This window comes from Anomaloglossus baeobatrachus, chromosome 7 (assembly GCF_048569485.1).
Source record: "Anomaloglossus baeobatrachus isolate aAnoBae1 chromosome 7, aAnoBae1.hap1, whole genome shotgun sequence".
Classification (NCBI taxonomy): Eukaryota; Metazoa; Chordata; class Amphibia; order Anura; family Aromobatidae; genus Anomaloglossus; species Anomaloglossus baeobatrachus.
The window spans coordinates 248033265-248057185 of NC_134359.1; the positions used below are offsets into that span (position 1 = coordinate 248033265).

General features: G+C 46.9%; 1 protein-coding gene and 1 long non-coding RNA gene across 2 annotated transcripts in view; one reads left to right on the forward strand and one right to left on the reverse strand.

The window, feature by feature from the left end:
• LOC142246682 (uncharacterized) overlaps positions 1 to 23921 on the reverse strand; it is a 451192-nt gene that overhangs the window by 193924 nt on the left and 233347 nt on the right. The window lies entirely within an intron of this gene.
• LOC142245365 (uncharacterized) overlaps positions 1 to 23921 on the forward strand; it is a 94550-nt gene that overhangs the window by 61585 nt on the left and 9044 nt on the right. Inside the window, exons 2-3 of the long non-coding RNA XR_012724766.1 lie at positions 3851 to 3930; positions 20248 to 20389. This is a non-coding gene — a long non-coding RNA (uncharacterized LOC142245365). The remainder of the gene's footprint in view (positions 1 to 3850; positions 3931 to 20247; positions 20390 to 23921) is intronic.

A 23921-nucleotide genomic window follows, 5' to 3' on the forward strand; every position in this document is an offset into this window, starting at 1 on the left:
GGAGAGGGATTGTGATGGGGACGCAGGACACATGGAGATAGCCACATGTGCACATAGCCTTACTGTGAAAAGCCACATTTATAGTGATCGAACCGTTCTTGAACGTAACTCGAGCTGCCGAACTTTTAGCAAAAAGTTCTAGTTCTATCTAGAACACCCCCCAAAATCATTCGAACCGCGAACTGGAGAACCACGAACCGCGCTCAACTCTAATACTAATATAATGTCAATGGAATAGCAGCCAGTTAATATCAAAATATGATGTATTAAGCCATTAAAGTGTTAATAATGTAAAAATGTGTACTAGTCCCTTTAAATCAGAGTATATGTGCAAAAATCGCAAAATGTAAATAATGCACTAATTCATAATAAATTAAACTAAAAAATAAATATATAACATAAGAAAAAGGATGTGCAAAGTGCTATATTTCTATGTAAAATGGATAAGTTATAAACTAGCTAATATAAAGACAGCCCAGTAAGATGTATACAAAGTGCAAAGTGCTATTTATGAAGTATTTTAAATTATTCTGGGCATGAGTAATGAGATAAACTAATTACAATGGACAAAGTGCAAAGTGCGACTAATGCAAATAAGGCTGTGTGCACACGATGCGTTTTTTACCGCGGAAACGCTGCGTTTTGAACCGCAGCGTTTCAGTGGCAAATTGCATGCGTTCAGCTTTCCCAGCAAAGTGTATGGGAAAGCTGAAAAATCAGTGCACATGCTGCGTTTCTTTCCGCAGCGTTTTGGATGCCAAAAATCGGTGCGGAAAGAAAAGCAGCATGTCACTTCTTTTGTGCGTTGTGGCTGCGTTCTCTCCCCCATTGAAATCAATGATGTGGGGTCAGAACGCAGCCACAACGCATGGACCTGCTTTTTTGTTGCGGTCCGCGGCCTTTGTCGGCACGCCAGAACGCAGGCATTTACCTGGAAGTGAGGTCAAGAGGCTTCCTGTTGACCTCACTTCCTGGCAAAGCCCCCGGTGTCGCCAAAGTGCCCGCCCCGACCCCCGAGTCCCCGACCCCCCTCCCGAAAATCCAACATGGCCGCGCGCACAGTAGCGCACCGGCCGCCCTGCTCCTATGATTTCTGTCGCATGTGCAATAACAAAAGGCGACAGAAAACTGTTCCCCAGGCCCTGCCCGTTCACCCCCTATTCCCCCCGGTGTCATACATACCTGTCCGGTCGCAGCGCTGATCCCCCGCGGCCCCCTCCTCCTTCACAGCAGACGCCGGCCGGTCACATGTGCAGAGCAGCTGACAGCCAGCACTGTGTTCAGTGTGAGCTGTGCTGGCTGCTCGCACTCTGCAGCTGTGACCCGGGGAGAGTGGGTGCAGATTTTTGCACCCACTCTCCTCAAATGGAGGGTCTGCCCTCCTAGAAAATGGGGGATACGTTTCCTGAACGTGCCCCCATATTCTAGAAGGTCCAGAGGCGACGTGGGACATCCATATGGATTTCTGCGGACCCATTTTTTTTTTTATTAAATTGGAGAACAAGGGAATGATTTGGGGAGTGTTTTTTCTAATAAAACATTTTTTGTTGTCTTTTTTTGCTTTTGTTTACTGTCAATTAGTTATGTCGGGTGTCTGATAGACGCCGTGACATCACTAATTGCTGGGCTTGATGCCAGGTGACATTACACATCTGGTATCAACCCCATTTATTACCCCGTTAGCCAACGCACCAGGGCGCGGGATGAGTTGGGGCGAAGCGCCAGGATTGGCGCATCTAATGGATGCGCCACTTCTGGGGCGGCTGCGGCCTGCTATTTTTAGGCTGGGAAGAGTCCAATAACCATGGCTCTTCCCACCCTGAGAATACCAGACCCCAGCTGTCAGCTTCACCTTGGCTGGTGATCTAATTTGGGGGGACCCCATGTTATTTTTTTTTTTATTCTTTATTTATAAATAAAAAAAAAAAGCCTGGGGAGCCCTCCAAATTGATCACCAGCCAAGATGAAGCTGCCAGCTGTGGTTTGCAGGCTACAGCTGTCTGCTTTACCCTGACTGGCTATCAAAAATAGGGGGGACCCCACGCCATTTTTTTCATTTTTTTATTTTCTTTTTTATTGGATAAATACTAAGCTAGGCACCCTTTAGTGCCACATGAAAGGTACTAAAGGTGCCAGCTTAGAATATGCAGGCGGGGGTGGGACGTTCTATATATTTGACATCCCTTCATCCATTGACGCTTTTTAGGCTGTGTGTCCACAATCAGGGTTTGCAGCGTTATGGGCGCTGAGTGTTTTCCCTGCGTCCATAACGCTGCGTTGTGCAGTAGAAGCACAGTGGAAGGATTTTTGGAGATCCCATGCCCACTGTGCTTCTTTTCTCCGCAGCATAAACTGACCGGTAGCGTGGCTTCCCGAGCCTCAGCATGTCAATTTATGCTGCGGAGACGAGAGTGTTCTCTGCAGGTAGCATAGAGCTCCACAGCAGCCTGAACCCAAATCGTGGGCATGGGCAGCTGCAGGAAGGCTGGCACTGTGTACTATACGCCATGTCGCTGGATCATGGCCACATAGCCTTAGGCCCCTTTCACACGTCAGTGATTCTGGTACGTTTGTGCTTTTTTTTAAACGTACCAGGATCACTGACATACGCAGACCCATTATAATGAATGGGTCTGCTCACACGTCAGTGATTTTTCACTGCACGTGTCTCCGTGCAGCGTACCCGCGTGTGCGTGATTCCCGCACGGAGACATGTCCATTTTTTTCTGGCATCACTGATGTTCCACGGACCACGCAGTGGTGTGGTCCGTGAAACACGTGCCAGAAAAAAACGTGCTTTTAAAATAAAAATCATTTTAACTCACCCGACGTCCAGCGATGTCCTCTGCAGCCCGTGCAGCCTGCTGCTTCTGAGCCAGCTGATTACTGTCGCGCATATTCATGATGCACGACACAGCCGACCCGGAAGCAGCTGCTGCGGGGGTCAGCGCCGGCCGGATGCTGCACCGCGGGAGCGATCAGCACCATGGAGAGCGGGAGTGGGTGCAGGTGAGTTAATCTCTAAGTGCAATCACGGGCCACGGAGAACGGAGCCCGGATTGCACTTAGACAACCCACGTGTGCCATGATTCACGGCACACGGAGGGACATGTGCGTGTTTTACACGCCAGTGAAAAACGTCAGTGTTTTTCACTGACGTGTGAAACGGGCCTAAAAGTGAGAATATTGTTGCTACAGCAACATTTTGGGTGAAGTAGCTGTGGATTCAAAATGCTTAATATACTCCTGAATAAAATCCTTGATGGGTGCAGATTCCAAAATGGGGTCACTTGTGGGGGTTTTCTGACGTATAGGTACCTAAGGGGCTTGGTGCGCGAAGTTTATTTCAACTTTTCCAAAATTCAAATGGTGCTCCTTCCATTCCAAGCCCTCCTATTTATCCAAACAGAATGTGGAGAAGGAAATGACATCACAGGTTTTTTTTTCCAAAGGTCTGTGTTCAACCAACTTTATTAACACTGACAAGTCTTAAAAAACGCACCTAAAAAAACGCATGAAAAACGCATGAAAAACGCATGCGTTTTCGATGCGTTGTTTCTCAAAAAGCATTGTTTACAATTCTCCCCTCTGCCAGAGGGTGCGTTTTTTTCCGCGCGGAAAAAAAAGCAACGTGTGCACATACCCTAACACGGCATAAAAGAAAATGCAAAGTGCTAAGATAAGTTAAAGGCAAATACCTGCGATAAGCAAATAATGACAATTCATTGCAGTATAACCTGAATAAGGGAGGGATAGTGCAAAAGATAAGGTTGAGTGAAAATTTCACTTACAAAGGAGGTCTGTACAATCCTGCCACTCCAACATACGTTTCAAACAATGTCTTCCTCAGGGTGCGCTCCAAACACATCGATGATCAGACGGACGCAGAAGCATTGGGAGACATAGTCCACAGGACGCGTCACAGGACCTGTAAGTATGATCATAATGTTTGTTAATAAAGTGTTTTTTTTTTTTATACAGCCCCTGGACCCGAACTGTAGCAAGAGCTTCCCAGAAAAGCTTGTGTTCTGGGTCGCGTGCACGAACACCATGTGTTCGGTACGGACTCCGAACTTTACAGTTCGGGTTCGCCCATCCTTACCCCTAAGGTATCAGGAGTGTTTTAGAAGTGACAGGCAGGAGAGTGAGGGACTGGGGTAAGATTTCTGGAGCAAAGTAGCCCTGCCGATCAGCTGTTCCCAATGCCACCGGCTGTAGAAACTACTCTGTTGTAGAGCTGTACGGCTCTGTTCACGAAATAGTGGCTATGTCCAGATACTGCACATCTGCCCCTATTAATTCGAATAGGGGAAGAATATAATGGGCCCAGCTGTGGCCACTATACAGTTAACAGAGCTGCGCAGCTCTATCAGTAGTTTTGGCCAGCGACATCGGTAACAGGCGATTGCACCCCCACCGATCAGACAATGATGACCTCTCCAAATGATAGGTTATCAACGTTCAAGTCTTGAAGAACTGCTTTAAGCCTTACACAATATTTTGCAACTTATATAACTGGAATACATCTTGTTAGTTATACAAATACATTACCCAGTTACATAGGTTGTATGTCATCATTATTTTCAGTTCTAGTCTATTTGCACACACTGCAGGGTTTTTTTTCGCGTTTTTGTCTCGTTTTTTTGTTGCAGTTTGTAGTCACAACTTTCTGACATCTGACTTCCAAGCAAAGTCTGAGAAGTCATATTTGCTATGCGCACATTGCAGTTTATTTGTCAGTGTTTTTTTAGTCAAAAATTTGTGACAAAAAGAAGCAGCATGTTCATTCTTTCTTGCGTTTTTGTCAACATTTGTCACCCATTGAAATCAATGAGGGCATCAAAAACGCAAGGAAAAATGCATGCTATCAAATTGGTGCGTTTGGCCTGCAATTTGCATGCGTTTTACCTGCAGTATTGTCAACAAAAACGCAGCTCACCAACTTGGTTCCAAAATGACAAAATCAATGCTGGAGTGATTTTGGCATGCTGGTGAACGTGTCGGTGCCCATGTCAGTGTCTGTCTGTCTTGCGCTCTCTCCTTCTCTCCAAGCACTACATAATTACCGATCACCGGCTGTCACACTGCTCCCATGTCTCTCATCTTTTTCTGGACCCCTTATTACCCAGATTGCCACCGAACCAGGGCAACTGGAAGAGATGAGTAGAGCGCCAGAATTGGCGCATCTTATGGATGCGCCACTTCTGGAGCGGCTGTGGGCTGCTATTGTTAGGCTGGAAAGGGGTGAAATAACGATGGCTCTTCCCACCCTAATAATATCAGCCCCAAGTTGTCGGCTGCACCTTGTCTGGTATTAGAAAATTGGGGGACCCCACGGGTTTTTTTTTCTTTTATTTATTTTTTTTAATAAATCAAATAAATAATTAAAAAAAGAGCGTGGGATCCCCTCTATTTTTCATAACCAGCCAAGATACAGCACACACCTGAGGGTTGCAGCCTGCAGCTGCTGCTGTTCCTGTGCTTGATATGAAAAATGAGGGGGACCCCACATCATTTTTTTTTACCCCCCCCCCCCCAAAAAAAAAAAAAGCTAACCAAGCTGGCTATCCCTCTATCAAGCTATTCTGTTAATTCTTTCTATGTATTCTTTCTGTTCTTTCTTATTATCTAATCTATATGTTCTTTTTATCTATCTAGCTATTCTTTCTATTTTTTTTTCTATATCCATCTATTGTAGGTATCTATACATTATCCTATTGTATCATATTTTGTTTTTCCTTTAAAAAAACAGCGATAACAAAAACATGCTAAAAACTCACCAAAGACGCACCTACATTGCAATAGTTTTTTGGGTTTTTTAAACATTTCCAGGCTCTCTGACAAGGTGCATTTTTGGTTGCAGTTTGTGTGCAGAAAAAACTGCAGCGTTCGCATGTAGACTTACAATTAGTGGAAGTTGAAATAGGTTCTGGTAACACAGAGGGTGTTCTTGAAAAAGATTTATCAAATGCTAAAATAAAAACAAATGGTTAAAATTAAAAGGAGTAAAATCATGTAAACACTGACAGTGCCGACACAGCATCTCAGACTTGAGAATGCCCAATGGGTATTTACCTATTTACTTGAATGGGTGCGAGGAATACGGCTCTAGCAGAAAATCGCAGCATGCTGCCGCTTATCTCGCATCCAGAATCTGAATGTGAGAAAAGCTGGCCAACTGCTGTCCCTCATTAAGTAACATTGGTCAGAGTGCAATGTGAGATTTTCTCGCATTGCACTCGTCCGATTTTCACCCTCGTGTGAGCGTACCCTAAATATAAGACATCTCAGTGTCAAATTCTGAGCTAGGTTGGACACATCTTCTCATTCAAAGAGTTTTCTTTATTTTAATGACTCTGAAAATTGTAGATTCACATTAAGGGCATCAAAACTATGAATTAACACATGTGGAATGAAATACATAGCAAAAAAGTGTGAAACAACTGAAAATATGTCTTAAAGTCTAGGTTCTTCAAAGTAACCATCTTTTGCTTTGATTACTGCTTTGCTTACTCTTGGCATTCTCTTGATGAGCTCTCTTGATGAGCTTCAAGAGGTAGTCACTGGAAATGGTCTTCCAACAGTCTTGAAGGAGTTCCCAGAGATGCTTAGCACTTGTTGGCCCTTTTGCCTTCACTCTGCGGTCCAGCTCACCCCAAACCATCTCGATTGGGTTTAGGTCTGGTGACTGTGGAGGCCAGGTCATCAGGCGTAGCACCCCATCACTCTCCTTCTTAGTCAAATAGCCCTTACACAGCCTTAAGTTGTGTTTGGGGTCATTGTCCTGTTGAAAAATAAATGATGGTCCAAGAAAACGCAAACCGGATGGAATAGCATGCCGCTGCAAGATTTTGTGGTAGCCATGCTGGTTCAGTATGCCTTCAATTTTGAATAAATCCCCAACAGTGTAACCAGCAAAGCACTCCCACACCATCACATCTCCTCCTCCATGCTTCACGGTGGGAACCAGGCATGTAGAGTACATTAGTTCACCTTTTCTGCGTTGCACAAAGACACGGTGGTTGGATCCAAAGATCTCAAACTTGGACTTATCACACCAAAGCACAAATTTCCACTGGTCTAATGTCCATTCCTTGTGTTCTTTAGCCCAAACAAGTCTCTTCTGCTTGTTGCCTGTCTTTAGCTGTGGTTTACTAACAGCTATTTTACCATGAAGGCCTGCTGCTCAGTCTCCTCTTAACAGTTGTTCTAGAGAGGTGTCTGTTGCTAGAACTCTGTGTGGCATTTGTCACGCTCCCCGGGTCCTCTGCTCCGCTCCCCGGCTCACCTGCCACGCTCCCCGCTCTCCAGCCTCCGGTGCCCGTACTTCCCAGGCCCCCTGGTCTCCGCTCTCGGCGCCCGACGGCTTCCCAGTCTCTGGCCGGCTCCCCTGCGTCCTCCTCTCAGCTTCCTGCCCTGGCTTCTGGCACCCGGGCCGCGCGCATGCGCATTAGGGCGCGCGCGCGGTCACTGACCCTTTCTTAAAGGGCCAGTGTCAATTAACAGGAAATGATGCACACAGGTACAGGGTATATAGGGGGTTAATGTCCAAGGGAGCGGGGCCTGTTCTTCGTGTTTTCCCAAGCTAGGAGTCAGGTCTCCTTGTGTTCTGTGAGATACTTACCTCTCTGTCTTCTAGAGCCGATCCTGCATCGCCATCCGGTCCTGCGGTACCTCGAACCCCGAACGCTGCCCATCTGCCATCCTGACAGTCCGTACCATCTCGGATCCCTGCGGTGACCCGTCATCTCGCTCCAACGGTTCCGGACCCCGCCTGACACCATCACGGCTTCCGAACCTGAGCTCCGTCACCCGGACCACCATCAGTGACCTCGTGGTCCCAGGGACTTCTCCATTTTCTCCTAGTGCACGGACTGTCCTGCTACCTACAGTGCTCCGGCTACCGGACTCCTTTCCCTCATCCGGGAGTTCGGCCCAGTGGATCCACCTCCAGGGTCTACCCGTCCATCTGGCCCTAACAGTAAGAACAGGCCATGGATCCCGCCGAAGCACTAGCGGCCTTGCATGAGGAACTCCAACGCCAGCGTGAAGTCCAGACCCGCATGCTGAACTTTATGACTTCCGTGGACACCCGCCTGACCACGCTACAAGCGGCAGTCACCTCTTCAACATCCCGAGCCTCCACTAGTCAAGCCACGACCCCCGCTCCCGTGGCTGCCTCTTCGGATGCTTCCAGACTGCGTTTGGCCTCACCACCCCGGTACGCCGGAGATCCCAAGACCTGCAGGGGGTTTATAAACCAATGCTCCCTCCATTTCACGCAGCTGCCACATCTGTTTGCCTCCGACCAAGCCAAGGTCGCCTTCATCATGTCCCACCTAGAGGGCGAGGCACTGGCGTGGATGAACCCCTTGTGGGAGAAGGAGGAACCTATGACCAAGAACCTCCAGGAGTTCCTGCAGGCCTTTCGCAGCACCTTTGACGAACCCGGACGCGCCTCCGCGTCTGCGTCATCACTTCTCCGGTTACGTCAGGGAACACTGACGGTGGGTCAATACGCCATCCGTTTCCGCACCTTGGCTTCAGAACTCGGGTGGAATAACGAGGCCCTAACCGCCGCCTTCTGGGAAGGACTATCGGGTCGAATCAAAGATGAGCTGGCTGGACGTGATGTACCGTCCACCCTGGACGCCCTGATTACCCTAGCGACTCGAGTGGACATACGCTTTCAGGAGCGGTCCAAAGAGGTATCCCGTGAGAGACGTCCGGTACGGCATTCCTCTCCTCCACAGAAGTCCGCCGTACTCCAGTCAACGGCCTCTGGTGTCTCCGTCCATGAGCCCATGCAGATCGATCGTGTGCGACAGTCTGAACAACGTCGAGCAGAGCGGCTCGCCAAGGGTCTCTGCTTTTACTGCGGAGAGGGCACACACCTGCTACGCGCCTGTCCAGAGAGGTCGGGAAACTCCAAAGCCTAGGGTTGGTAGGAGAGGCCACCCTAGGTGCTGGGACTCTCTCAGACCCAGTTACATGGACTGTGCAAGTGACAACGGGAGAGACGCGGTTTACGGCTGAGGCATACCTCGATTCTGGGGCAGCAGGCAATTTCATCCAGCAGGCCACGGTGGACAAGTACCAGGTGCCTGTTACTCCACTCGCCAAACCTCTTGTGATTGCCTCTGTGGATGGGAGACCTCTCTCTGACACCATCTCCTGGATCACCAAGCCGCTTGAACTGCGTATCGGTGCTCTGCACACCGAGAACATCGCTCTCTACGTCCTCCCACATATGTCACATAAAATCCTGCTGGGCCTTCCCTGGTTGCGGACACACGAGCCTTCAGTCAGCTGGGGCACTGGCGATATCACTCGATGGGGGCCTTCTTGCCATGAGAGGTGTCTGAAGACCATACAACCCATCCGGCGACCTCCGGTTCCCGAGTCCCTACCGGGACTGCCCTCAGCCTATTGGTCCTTCGTGGACGTCTTAGTTAAGAAGGAGTCCGAAGTACTTCCGCCACATCGTCCTTACGATTGTGCCATTGACCTGCTCCCGGGAACTACACCACCTCGAGGACGGATATATCCACTGTCTCCAGCCGAAACAAGGGCCATGTCTACGTACATCACAGAGAGCCTGGCTAAGGGATTCATCCGGAGATCCTCCTCTCCTGCTGGAGCAGGCTTCTTCTTCGTAAAGAAGAAAGAGGGTGACCTACGCCCATGTATAGACTACCGGGGATTGAACCTAATCACCGTGAAAAACAAGTACCCCCTGCCGCTCATCCCCGAATTGTTTGATCGGCTCAGAGGAGCTCGTGTGTTCACCAAGTTGGATCTTCGGGGTGCCTACAACCTGGTCCGTATCCGCTCAGGGGATGAATGGAAGACCGCGTTCAACACTCGCGATGGGCACTATGAATACTGCGTGATGCCCTTCGGCCTGTGTAACGCACCAGCAGTCTTCCAAGAATTAGTTAACGATGTGTTTCGGGACCTTCTCTACGTCTGTGTGGTGGTATATCTGGATGACATCCTTGTCTTCTCTCCAGACCTCCAGACCCACCGAGAGAACGTGCAACTGGTTCTACAAAGACTGAGAGAGAATCGTCTGTACGCCAAGTACGAGAAGTGCGTCTTCGAACAGTCTTCTCTCCCCTTCCTGGGGTACCTCATCACCGATACCGGACTGCAGATGGATCCAAAGAAGGTCTCCTCCATTCTCAACTGGCCTCCTCCTTCTGGACTGAAGGCAATCCAACGCTTTCTGGGATTCGCTAACTATTACCGCCAGTTCATTCCTCACTTCTCGGCTCTGACTGCTCCTCTCTCCGCCTTGACCAAGAAGGGGGCTAATCCAAAGGACTGGTCACCTGCGGCCGACGCCGCGTTTGGCTCTCTAAAGCGAGCCTTTGCCTCCTCTCCTGTACTCCACCGTCCAGAGTTAAACCGCCAGTTCACCTTGGAGGTGGATGCCTCCTCCTCGGGAGCCGGAGCAGTGCTCATGCAGAAGTCCTCCTCCGGGAAGATGGTGACGTGCGGTTTCTTCTCCAAGAGCTTCTCCGCGCCTGAACGCAATTACACCATCGGTGACCGAGAGCTATTGGCGGTCAAACTGGCTCTGGAGGAATGGCGCTATCTTCTGGAAGGAGCAGTGTACCCTGTCATTGTTTACACGGACCACAAAAACCTGGAATACCTGCGGACTGCTCAGCGACTGAACCCACGGCAAGCCAGGTGGTCCTTGTTCTTTGCCCGGTTCGACTTCCAGCTTCATTTCCGACCCGCGAACAAGAATGTACGCGCTGATGCCTTGTCTAGGTCTTTCGTGCCCGTGGAACAGGAGGAAGAGACATCTCAACCCATCATCTGTCCAAGTAAGAATATTCCGGTGGCTCCTGTCACCCTGGCCCAGATACCGCCCGGGAAGACCTATGTCTCTGAGACTGACAGGCAAAAAGTGTTACACTGAGGCCATGCCTCGAAAACAGCCGGTCATGCAGGTCAGAAGAAGACATGGAGCGCTATTGTACGTCATTACTGGTGGCCATCCCTTCGCACGGACGTCGCCTCTTTTGTCTCTGCCTGCTCCTCCTGTGCCAGGAACAAGACACCCAAACACCTGCCATATGGCCGTCTTCTGCCTCTGCCCATACCCTCAGTTCCCTGGCAACACATAGCGATGGACTTTATTACGGACTTGCCATTGTCCTCCGGACACACAGTCATATGGGTCGTGGTGGATCGGTTCTCTAAAATGGCCCATTTCGTTCCTATGGCTGGACTGCCCTCTGCTCAGGAACTCGCGGACGCCTATATACATCACATCTTCCGCTTGCATGGCTTTCCATCACACATAGTGTCCGACAGAGGAACTCAGTTCACCTCCCGCTTCTGGAGGGCTCTCTGTAAACATCTGGGAGTGACTCTGGACTTTTCTTCGGCCTACCATCCTCAGTCGAACGGCCAAGTGGAACGGGTCAATCAGATATTGACCTCTTTCTTACGTCACTAGGTGAACGCCCATCATGACGATTGGTCCACGCTTCTTCCTTGGGCTGAATTCTCCCATAATCACCACGTCAGTGAGTCCTCCTCCAGTTCTCCCTTCCATGTCGTCTACGGACTTCAGCCGTCTGTCCCATTGCCTGTATCCTCGTCCTCGGACATCCCTGCTGCTGATGCAGTACTCCGTGACTTTACAACCATTTGGGACTCAGTTAAGGCGTCCCTTGCACGGGCAACCCTGCGGATGAAGAGACACGCAGACAAGAGACGTCTGGATCCTCCGTGTTTCTCTCCGGGAGATCTCGTCTGGCTTGCTTCCAAGTACATCCGACTGAAGATACCATCCTACAAGCTGGGACCTCGCTACATCGGACCGTTTAAAGTCCTCGGCAAGATCAATGAGGTCTCCTACAAACTGCAGCTCCCGGCCACGATGAGAATCCCCAACTCCTTCCACGTCTCTCTGCTCAAGCCGGTTGTCCTCGGTCCCTTCTCCGCTGCCGCCAGTCCGGCTCCTCCTCCTATTGCTGAGGACGACATCTATGCGGTAAGAGATATCGTGGCCATGAAGACCGTACGTGGTCGGCAGTTCTTCCTGGTGGACTGGGAAGGGTATGGTCCTGAGGATAGATCCTGGGAGCCCAGGGAGAACGTGGGCACTCCTCTGATCCGTGCCTTCCTGTCCCGGTTGCGGGGAGGGGGGCGTGGGGGGGGGGTACTGTCACGCTCCCCGGGTCCTCTGCTCCGCTCCCCGGCTCACCTGCCACGCTCCCCGCTCTCCAGCCTCCGGTGCCCGTACTTCCCAGGCCCCCTGGTCTCCGCTCCCGGCGCCCGACGGCTTCCCAGTCCCTGGCCGGCTCCCCTGCGTCCTCCTCTCAGCTTCCTGCCCTGGCTTCTGGCACCCGGGCCGCGCGCATGGGCATTAGGGCGCGCGCGCGGTCACTGACCCTTTCTTAAAGGGCCAGTGTCAATTAACAGGAAATGATGCACACAGGTACAGGGTATATAGGGGGTTAATGTCCAAGGGAGCGGGGCCTGTTCTTCGTGTTTTCCCAAGCTAGGAGTCAGGTCTCCTTGTGTTCTGTGAGATACTTACCTCTCTGTCTTCTAGAGCCGATCCTGCATCGCCATCCGGTCCTGCGGTACCTCGAACCCCGAACGCTGCCCATCTGCCATCCTGACAGTCCGTACCATCTCGGATCCCTGCGGTGACCCGTCATCTCGCTCCAACGGTTCCGGACCCCGCCTGACACCATCACGGCTTCCGAACCTGAGCTCCGTCACCCGGACCACCATCAGTGACCTCGTGGTCCCAGGGACTTCTCCATTTTCTCCTAGTGCACGGACTGTCCTGCTACCTACAGTGCTCCGGCTACCGGACTCCTTTCCCTCATCCGGGAGTTCGGCCCAGTGGATCCACCTCCAGGGTCTACCCGTCCATCTGGCCCTAACAGCATTGACCTGGTCTCTAATCTGAGCTGCTGTTGACCTGCGATTTCTGAGGCTGTTGACTCGGATAAACTTATCCTCTGCAGCAGAGGTGACTCTTTGTCTTCCTTTCCTGGGGCGATCCTCGTATGAGCCAGTTTCTTTGTAGCGTTTGATGGTTTTTGCCACTGCACTTGGGGACACTTTCAAAGTTTTCCCAATTTTTCAGACTGACTGACCTTCATTTCTTAAAGTAATGATGGCCACTCGTTTTTCTTTACTTAGAATTTGTATTATGTCAAGAAAAAAAGCTGCTAACAGTCTATTCAGTAGGACTATTAGCTGTGTATCCACCAGACTTCTGCACAACACAACTGATGGTCCAAACCCTATTTATAAAGCAAGAAATCCCACTTATTAAACCTCACAGGGCACACCTGTGAAGTGAAAACCATTTCCGGTGACTACCTCTTGAAGCTCATCAAGAGAATGCCAAGAGTGTGCAAAGCAGTAATCAAAGCAAAAGGTGGCTACTTTGAAGAACCTAGAATATAAGACATATTTTCAGTTGTTTCACACTTTTTTATTAAGTATTTCATTCCACATGTGTTAATTCATATCTTTGATGCCTTCAAAGTGAATCTACAATTGTCAGAGTTCTGAAAATAAAGAAAACTCTTTGAATGAGAAGGTGTGGCCAAACTTTTGGTCTGTACTGTATATATATCTATCTTTGAACGTGCAAAAAATGAACTGTAAAATATAGGAATGATCGAATACCCTATTATTCGCTCCGACGAATACCTCCCAGCTATTCGAGTATTCGCGAATATCCGACCCCCAATGCAGGTTATGGGAAACTCGAATAATTTTATGTTGGACCCGTGGGTGACCTGTGGTGACTGAGGAAAAGGCTGAAATGGATGGAAAAAGGCTGAAACAGTATGGGCACAGCCTGTAGAAGGTGTCTGACTGCATTTCTGGTGTTTTTGAATAACGTGGTCAGAGCAGCACGCGGCATTTACATAGTCGCCAGAACAGCTCTCAAACCAAAGTAAAAAAGGGGAAATTGCTAAGAATCAGTTTCTAGTGCTTAATAAATGTAATAAAACGTCCAATCAAGCCTCGAACTCCCAAAAAAAAAACACTTTAGGATATGTTCACACGTTTTCTTTTTTACATTTTTCCTTTTTCGATTAGAAAGGACTGTAACTTATACATTATATTGTCTGTCTCACACCTCCTTTTTTGGGACATATTTGATAGCACTTTAAAAGGTCAGCTACAATATACCCATTGGGATGTTGACCTTGCCCTCCTCCTCCTCCACCAGCACCACCTCTATGGGCCACTGGCTGTTCTCAAGTCTCAGACTTCTTAGGGCTCTCACGTCGGCCCTGTAACATACATTGGGGAGGGATGGCAGTCATTTGTAGTTTTCTGCATCCCCTATATCATTAGTGTAAAAGTTGGAATACGTACTCCATAACACTTTACAGTGCTATTGCCAATGTGGCCATTTGGGTGTTGGCCTTGCACTCCTCCTCCTCCTCCTCCTCCTCCACCAGCACCACTAAAGTGGCCCTCTATTCAAATTCTATTCAAATGATTCAGTAATGTATGTTTTATGGACAATTGAACGCCACGCTAGGACATCGAAGCTGATGTCGATGATGATTGCATCTGACCAAACGCTGGTTGGGAGCAGGAGGCATCATCGCCTGCTGCATAGACCGCGGTTTGTGAAGAATGCAGCACTGTGGAAGTAGCAGTTGTTTCACTCTGGAACTCAGGCTTTATTCCACTAGCTAACACTGAGGATTTAAAAATAATTCAGTTTCCCCAGGGGGGAATGGTTCAGACACTGGAGCACTGCATCAGTAGGTTCTCCCAACAGCTTTTTATTAAAAAATGGTAGCATAAGCAACAGGGCATAACATGCCAAGGAATTTAATACATTCATTTTCTCAGACCACCAAAAGGTCGCAGAAAGCCTCTGTTCCCACAAGCCAATACGGCAAAATCTCAAGGGCTATCAATCGTGCAATGTGTGCAGTTATGGTTTCTGGCCTTGGGTGCGTAACAGGGTATTTTCGCTTCTTTTTGAAGGTCTGTGGTATGGACAATGGAACGGAACGCTGGGACACCGAAGCTGATGTCGTTGATGATTAAGTTTGGCCAACATCAGGTTGGCAGAAGGAGGCATTAGCGCCACCTTCTTGCACACCAGCTTGGGAAGCAGGCAGCCCAGGGGAAGTGGCAGAGTTTGGAGTCTGGAACTCAGGCTTCATTCCACTAGCTAACACCGAGGATTTAAAAAAAAAAACAGTTTCCCCAGGGGGAATGGTTCAGACACTATGGAGAACTGCATCAGCAGTTACTCCCAACAGTTTTTTTTTTTTTTTTTTTTTTTCAAAAAATTGGTAGGATTTGCAACAGGGCATAACATGCCAAGAGGTTTAATACTTTCAGTTTCCAGAGGGAATAATGGTTCAGACACTATGGAGCACTGTATCAGTAGGTACTCCCAAGAGCTGCCAACAGCTTATTTAAAAAAAAAAATGGTTTGATTTGCAACAGGGCATAACATGCCAAGGAGTTTAATACATTTTGTTTCCCAAGGGTAATGGTTCAGACACTATGGAGCACTGCATCAGTAGGTACTCCTAAGAGCTCCCAACAGCTTATTTTAAAAAAATTGGTAGCAAAAGCAACAGGGCATAACATGCCAAGAAGTTTAATACATTCAGTTCCCCTAGGGTGTAGTGGTTCAGACACCATGTAGCTAAGCATCACAAGGTACTCCCAAGAGCTACCAACAGCTTAGTTTAAAAAAAAGTGGTAGCATAAGCAACAGAGCATAACATGACAAGAAGCTAGAAAAAAATCTGGTTTTGCAGGGGGCTATGTTTAACACACAGTGGAGCACAGCATCAATAAAGAACACAAATAGAGACTGCCTGATCAATTGTTCTAGACAGTGTAGCCTCGACAGTGCTTGTGCCAGTGCATAATGTACAAAGGCTTGAAAAACATTGCCCGGGGTGATTGGGCCAAACAATTACATGGCGGCAGCAGCCTAACAAGTTACATTAGTCATGCGGTGTCATTAGATGATTGAAGACAAAATAGTCTTGAATGAGAAACATAAGAAATCCAAATTTTGGAGCTACACTTATTATTGGGTCTTGTTAACAGGCGGCCTGAGATACTCTGGGGCAATCCATCTATGGTTCATTTTGATCATGGTCAAACTGTCTGCACTTTCCATGGATAGTCATGTGCGACCGTCTGTTATTATTGACCCCGCTGAGCTGAAAACACGCTCAGACAGCACACTCGCAGCAGGGCAAGCTAGCACTTCCAAAGCGTATAAGGCGAGGTCTGGCCAAGTGTTGAGCTTGGAAACCCAATAGTTAAAGGGAACTGTAGACTCTGAAAGCACGCTGATATGGTCACCAACATAGTCCCTCACCATCTTACTTAACTGTTCCCTCCTTGTCATCGTTCCCCTAACCGTTATCTGAGTCGCAGTTGACGGTTTGTGGAAAATGGACCAGTTTTGGCACATTAGTCTCCCGCCTGTGTTGCTCCTACTATGCGTAGCCCTCTGTTGTAGTAATCCTGTTGCATGAGATGACACACTACCTCTGGTGCCAGCATGATCTGAGGGTAATCGTTTCATCAACCGCTCCACTACAGCCCTCTTGAATGTTTCTGTAGTACAATCCTTATTTGCCTCCACAAGTAGCGAAGCAAATTTGTCTTTGTAGCGTGGGTCAAGGAAGGAATAACCAGTATTTGTTGTCTGCCAAACTGTGGACTAGTCGACAGTCATGCGAAAGGCAGTGTAATATGAACTGTGCCATGTGTCCCAGACTCCGAACTGGAAACCTTTGTGTGTCACTGCTAAGTATACATTCTGTCTCCCTAAACCTCCTCTCCTCCTCAGTCTCTCTCTCCTCCTCCTCCTGCTCCTCCTCAGGCTATCCATGCTGGACAGCCCTGAAGCTTGGGTTGTCAATCCCTTGGTAACCAACTTCAAAGCATTCCTGTTCTTCATCATCCTCCTCATTCTCATGATGCTGAGCAAAGGTGTCCTGAGCTTGTTGGCCGAGGTTGTGAGGATTACTAGCAACCATTGTGAAGTCTGGATCCACAGACAACTCGGGTGCATGAACACTTTGGGCAGTCAGACCATCCAGAGGTCCGTGGAGCCTCTGTTAGGAGTCTCAACACAGAAACCAGCCAGATATCCCTCCGGGAAGGACCCAGCCAAGGAGTGGCTCTTTTTAGGAAACCACCATAACCACCATATGAAGTGGCTCTTTTAGTCAATATCCAACTCTTTGACAAGTTTAAAGATATGACAAGGGAATTACCAAGGCCAGGTATCCATCCACAGACAGCTGTTTCGGGGTATTGCCCCTCATCAGTGTGGAGTAGGATTCTGGCCAGGTGGGAGCAATGCCTAGTAGACCAACAAGACAAAACAATCACTGATCTCGGGGAGACCAGCCAGAGAAAACACTGCCAGCAGCCAACAAGGGCGCTCAAGACAGTGAAATCCTAGGTGCATTGCCCCCTGGGAAATATGCAAATCAAAAAAGGTCCGTGGAGCCTCTGTTAGGAGTCTCAACACAGAAACCAGCCAGATATCCCTCCGGGAAGGACCCAGCCTTATATAGTCTTCCTCTGGCATGGTATGACAAAATATCTGAAGGTTACAAGTGAAAAGGTTTTGGTACCGTGTTAGCCAGTTGAAAATTTATTGAATGTTCTCAGTGAGAGGAACAAAAATTTGTCCCTCTCACTGAGAACATTCAATAAAATATCTGAAGAAACACAAATATATACACAAAACAGGGTAGAGGGATGCATAGTAAAAGGACATTTAAATAAACAAACACTGAGCTTAGAGAGTGAATCCTTAATTAGCTTTGATTAGTGGTGTGAGATTTTTATTGTCCCAATATCCATGTTGGATCAGAGGCATGGTGCCCTGGCAGTCTCTGGAGCAGACTCCTCAGATTTTATAATGAGTCATAAATCCTCCTGACAGGTTGAGTCCTGTGTCCACAGAGTTAAACATTGTGATAAATTTGTATTCCCAGACCCTGAGATGGCTCTGTGATCTGAAGTTGCCTTTAAATATGACTACTTTCATGTGGTTTATGTTGTGTCCTGGAGCACAGAAATGTTTGGCCACAGGTAAATGAGTTTTTTTGTCTGTTATTGTGTGGCGGTGAGATCTCATCCTTGCTCTCAGTCTCTGTCCTGTTTCTCCAACATAGAGACCCCCAATAGGACATATAGTGCACAGGATTAAGTACACCACGTTGGAAGAGGAACATGTGAATGTCCCAGGAATCTTATAGTCCTTCTGTGTGTTAGGGATCTGTATCCGGTCTTTGGTCTGTACATGAGCGCAGGTTTTGCAGCTCTTTACATTGCAAGGATAAGTTACTCTTGGTGTGTCTGAAGCAGGGCTGTGGAGTCGGTAAGCCAAACCTTCGACTCCGACTCCGACTCCGACTCCGACTCCGGCTCCGACTCCGACTCCTACATATATTGCTTATAGTTAGGTGAAAAATTTATTGTAGTACATGAATATGTGTATGTGAACATCAGACATTTAATAATTTTTATGATACAATAATCAAGATATTTGGATAGAACATAAAATATATTTATTGGAATACAACTTTAGAACACAAAAAACTGTAATAAATTGTAAATATGTAATACACTATGTAATATACAGTAGATTACATATATATCTTGTGTGTGTATATACACTGTATATATATATATATATATATATATATATATATATATTTTACATATTTACAATTTATTAGTTTTTTGTGTTCTAAAGTTGTATTCCAATAAATATTTTATGTTCTATCCAAATATCTTGATTATTGTATCATAAAAACAATTAAATGTCTGATGTTCACATTGTACTACAATAAATTTTTCACTTAAATATAAGCATTATACTAAATGTTATTATTTAGTAAAATATTCAGCACATTCTGCATTGCACTCCTGTCCCCAATTTATTATATATTTTAGGAGTCGGAGTCGGTGCATTTTATACCGACTCCGACTCCGACTCCACCAAAATGAGCTCCGACTCCGACTCCGACTCCACGACTCCGACTCCACAGCCCTGGTCTGAAGGCATTTAGCTTTGGATCATGATGCTCCTTAAATTAGGAGGTTGCCTGTAGCACAGCAATGGAGGATCTTTGAATATATTTTTTGACCAATGATAAACAGGAGGCATCCTGTAGGAAAGGAAAATGACCGTAAGTCTATGTGTGCACACGCTGCGTTTTTTTGACGCTGCAGTTTTGGCCGCTAAAAACGCACAAAAGCGCACCTGCAAAAAAAACCATATGCGTTTTTACCACGATTTGGTGCGTTTTTGGCTGCGTTTTGCTGCGTTTTTGATCTCTGCGTTTTTCCAATGCATTGCATGGGGGGAAAATGCAGAAAAACGCAGGAAAGAATTGACATGTCCATTTTTTTTTAAGCTCAAAAACGCAGCTTAAAAAAAAAAGTTGTGTGCGGACAGCAAAAAAGAAAACTCATAGATTTTGCTGGGGAAGCAAAGTCATGCAGTTTTGAGGCCAAAAACGCACCCGAAAAACGCCGCGAAGAACGCACTGTGTGCACATAGCCTAAAAGGCTTAGAACTGGCTTTATCGTCTTTAGGTCATACATCTTGCTATTGGCATCTACTGTGATTACAAGCTGGGTAAAGAGATGAGAGCTTTGGGTAATCACAAATGCACTTCTGCATCTATGCCATGTATCGCGGAATAATGCCCTGATTGCTTGCATAGAGTCAAAGTGGTGTATATGCAGCTTTCATCTCGCAGGACTGTTGGCTCTACACCTCCTCCCACTCTGCAGACACCTAGGCTACAGAGTGACGAAATCAAGATCTGTACATACTAGTCCAATCCTTGCAATAGATGCAAATCCGTGTATGTAATGTCACACAGTTCTGCTCTCCTCCCTTCTCTCTCTACCTAAACACACACAATGGTGAGATATATCAAATTGGGAGGAAAAGCAGAGCTGTGCATCATGACATATATTATCATATTGTTATTATCTCCACAATAAAATATAAGTGATTATAAAAAAAAATAAAATATAGAGACTGCAGCCTTTATTGCATGATATGACTGGTTTAATGCTCAAGCCGATAAAGGGTCCTTTTTAAATCAGCATTTTTTGGAACACAATTCAACCACTTAAGTACAGTATGTGAAAATAACCTCTGACATGTTAAAGGCGTAGTTTTTGATATACAGGTGTTCTGTCCTTAACTAGATATTGAGAAAAAGGAATTACCGGATGTGGAATTTCTGGGAACAATGAAGCAGATTGTGTTTGTGGATTTGGACAACTGGTCACCATTTTTTACCAAGTTGCCACAGGAATTGAAACGGAACATTTCTCTGGGGATTTCAAGGTAAACCTTTCCATCTACACTGCTATATAAAGAGATTCTGTATACATAAATCTTTTATAGAGCGTATACCCAGCCTTCAATAAACCTTATGCACATTTGCAAGTTAGTGACTTGAAGTCTCAGTAATATTTTTTTTCACTAAACCTAATTATGTATTTAATATAGTGCTAGTATAATAAAATTCTTACTGATTGCAAATCTTCCCTAGTTTCTAGTGCTGTTCCGGTCCTCTTGTGGCCCCCATGATCGTTCTTTCTTTGCGGGCAGATATTGTGTACCGTGGTATTTATTTTTCAATGCAAGTATGAGAACTAAAATGAGTCTCCATAGACTTGAGTTAAGTGGCTTCTGCTCCACACACAAACCCCTGGATGAGCCGGCTAGTCTGTGTTCATGTCAAATGACCCCAAAAAAGGATCGGAACAGCGCTGGAAACTGGGGAAGACTGAAATTGATAAGTATTTTAATGCACATACACGACATCTCACACATTATTAGGAGGGTTTAGTGAAAAAAAAAAAAATGTTGAGATCTCTTCTTTAAGCTGGTCATCCAGCTTACATATAAGCAGCTAAACCTGCCAATTCCAGTATTACGGTATCTGTTGGAAATGGGGGGCCTCTGAACCCTTCGATAGCAAATGTATGAAGATTAGACATTTTGATTTTAAGTAGCCTCTTTATCCTTAAGAGGAGGAGTCTGGCTATGATTTACTCCTCTCTTCCTACTGAGAGCACATGCACACTTAAAGGGAAGGTGTCACGGATTTTTATAATCCAAACAATGATTACTTGTAAGATAACATGAAGTTATAATGTTATCTTGCAATAAATAAAGATGTCTTTCAGTTTTTATAATCTTTGAAAGCTAGCAATGCGGGCTGCCATGTCACATTCCAAGTTCTAGCACGACAGTGCAGCCTCAATTTACAGCACCTCATGGACATAGGGGATAGTAGTCGGATCCCGACCCCTTTAGTTCTGTTACTACTCAAATGGTAACGCCTATGTGGGCTGCCCAATTCCCGGCCGTGGGTGGGTTCAGCCGCCATTTTTCCATAGCCCACGATTTTGGCTGGGCTGTATTTTTTCCCCCTACCGCCAGGATCTGAAGGAACAAGCAGCACCAGCTTCTGTCCTAACAGCTCCGCCTCCTAGAACAGAACCAGCCTTACCGACAGCTGAAAATCAGCGTTGATCCGTTGAGGGGCGGTGTGCAGCGGTGGAGGACCGGAGCTGACCTGTGGAGTAGCGTTGAATGGTGGAGAAGCAGCGTGCAGCGGTGGCGGACCGGTACTGATCTGTGGAGCAGCGTGCAGTGGTGGCGGACCGGTACTGATCTGTGGAGCAGCGTGCAGCGGTGGCGGACCGGTACTGATCTGTGGAGCAGCGTGCAGCGGTGGCGGACCGGTACTGATCTGTGGAGCAGCGTGCAGCGGTGGAGGAGCAGCGTTCATCTGTGGAGGAGCAGCGCTGATCGGTGGAGGAGCAGCGGTGAAGGAGCGGCGGTGCTGATCGGTGGAGCGGCGGCGTCCAGCGGTGTAGGAGCGGCGCTGATCGGTGGCGTGCATCTGAAGATAATAAACCACAGGAGAGTGACGGTGACAGATAACACACATATACATACTGTTACACATGTACACAGACAGATCAGAGCCCCCACATATATACAGACTTAGCAGGCTCTAACCCCAGTCTGTATATATGTGGGGGCTCTGATCTGTCTGTGTATATGTGTAACAGTATGTATATGTGTGTTATCTGTCACCGTCACTCTCATGTGGTTTATTATCTTCAGATGCACGCCACCGATCCAGCGCCGCTCCTACAACGCTGGACGCCGCCGTTCCACCGATCAGCGCCGCCGCTCCTCCACCGCTGCTCCTCCACCGCTGCTCCTCCACCGCTGCTCCTCCACCGTTCAGCGCCGCTCCTCCACCGATCAGTCTGTCTGTGTGTGTGTATGTATGTGTGTGTATATATATATATATGTATATATATATATATATATATATATAGGCTGTGGTTAGAGCCCCTTCCCCATATATATATAAATAAAATATAATATGTAGGGAAGGGGCTCTAATCACTATATATATATATATATATATATATATATATATATATATATATATATATTAGTGGTTAGAGCCCCTTCCCTACATATTATATTTTATTTATATATATATGGGGAAGGGGCTCTAACCACAGTCAGTATATTTTTTTTATATATATATATATATATATATATACACATACACACACAGACAGACTGATCGGTGGAGGAGCGGCGCTGATCGGTGGAGCGGCGGCATCCAGCGGTGTAGGAACGGCGCTGATCGGTGGAGGAGCAGCGGTGAAGGAGCGGCGGTGCTGATCGGTGGAGCGGCGGCGTCCAGCGGTGTAGGAGCGGCGCTGATCGGTGGCGTGCATCTGAAGATAATAAACCACAGGAGAGTGACGGTGACAGATAACACACATATACATACTGTTACACATGTACACAGACAGATCAGAGCCCCCACATATATACAGACTTAGCAGGCTCTAACCCCAGTCTGTATATATGTGGGGGCTCTGATCTGTCTGTGTATATGTGTAACAGTATGTATATGTGTGTTATCTGTCACCGTCACTCTCATGTGGTTTGTTATCTTCAGATGCACGCCACCGATCCAGCGCCGCTCCTACACCGCTGGACGCCGCCGCTCCACCGATCAGCGCCGCCGCTCCTCCACCGCTGCTCCTCCACCGCTGCTCCTCCACCGTTCAGCGCCGCTCCTCCACCGATCAGTCTGTCTGTGTGTGTGTATGTATGTGTGTATATATATATATATATATATATATATATATATATTGGCTGTGGTTAGAGCCCCTTCCCCATATATATATAAATACAATATAATATGTAGGGAAGGGGCTCTAATCACTATATATATATATATATAATTATAATATATATATAATATATAATATATTAGTGGTTAGAGCCCCTTCCCTACATATTATATTTTATTTATATATATATATGGGGAAGGGGCTCTAACCACAGTCAGTATATTTTTTTTATATATATATATATATACACATACACACACAGACAGACTGATCGGTGGAGGAGCGGCGGTGAAGGAGGTGAAAGAAATTGTTTTACAATCGGATTGATGCCTTTTTATTTTTCAACCAACAAAACGTTTGTTTGCTACGACTGTATTTATTTTAATATATACAAGAAAAATAAGTCCGGCACTCAAAACGGGACAACAAGAAAAAGTAGAATCCAGATGTTTTTTGCTCTGTATTAATTTTTATTCTTTTGATTATTGCTACAATTTTTTTCTTTTTATGTCCATCAGTAATAATGGTATCAACGTTTCGACAGAATCTGTCTTTTTTCCAAGACTGTCAGTAGGGACAAGTGAAAAGCAGAGAAAAAGCTGTCTGCTGAGCCGTGTATCTAATCCTATCCTGTCTGCTGAGCCGTGTATCTAATCCTATCCTGTGTGATACTGTCTGCAGGGCTGTGTATCTAA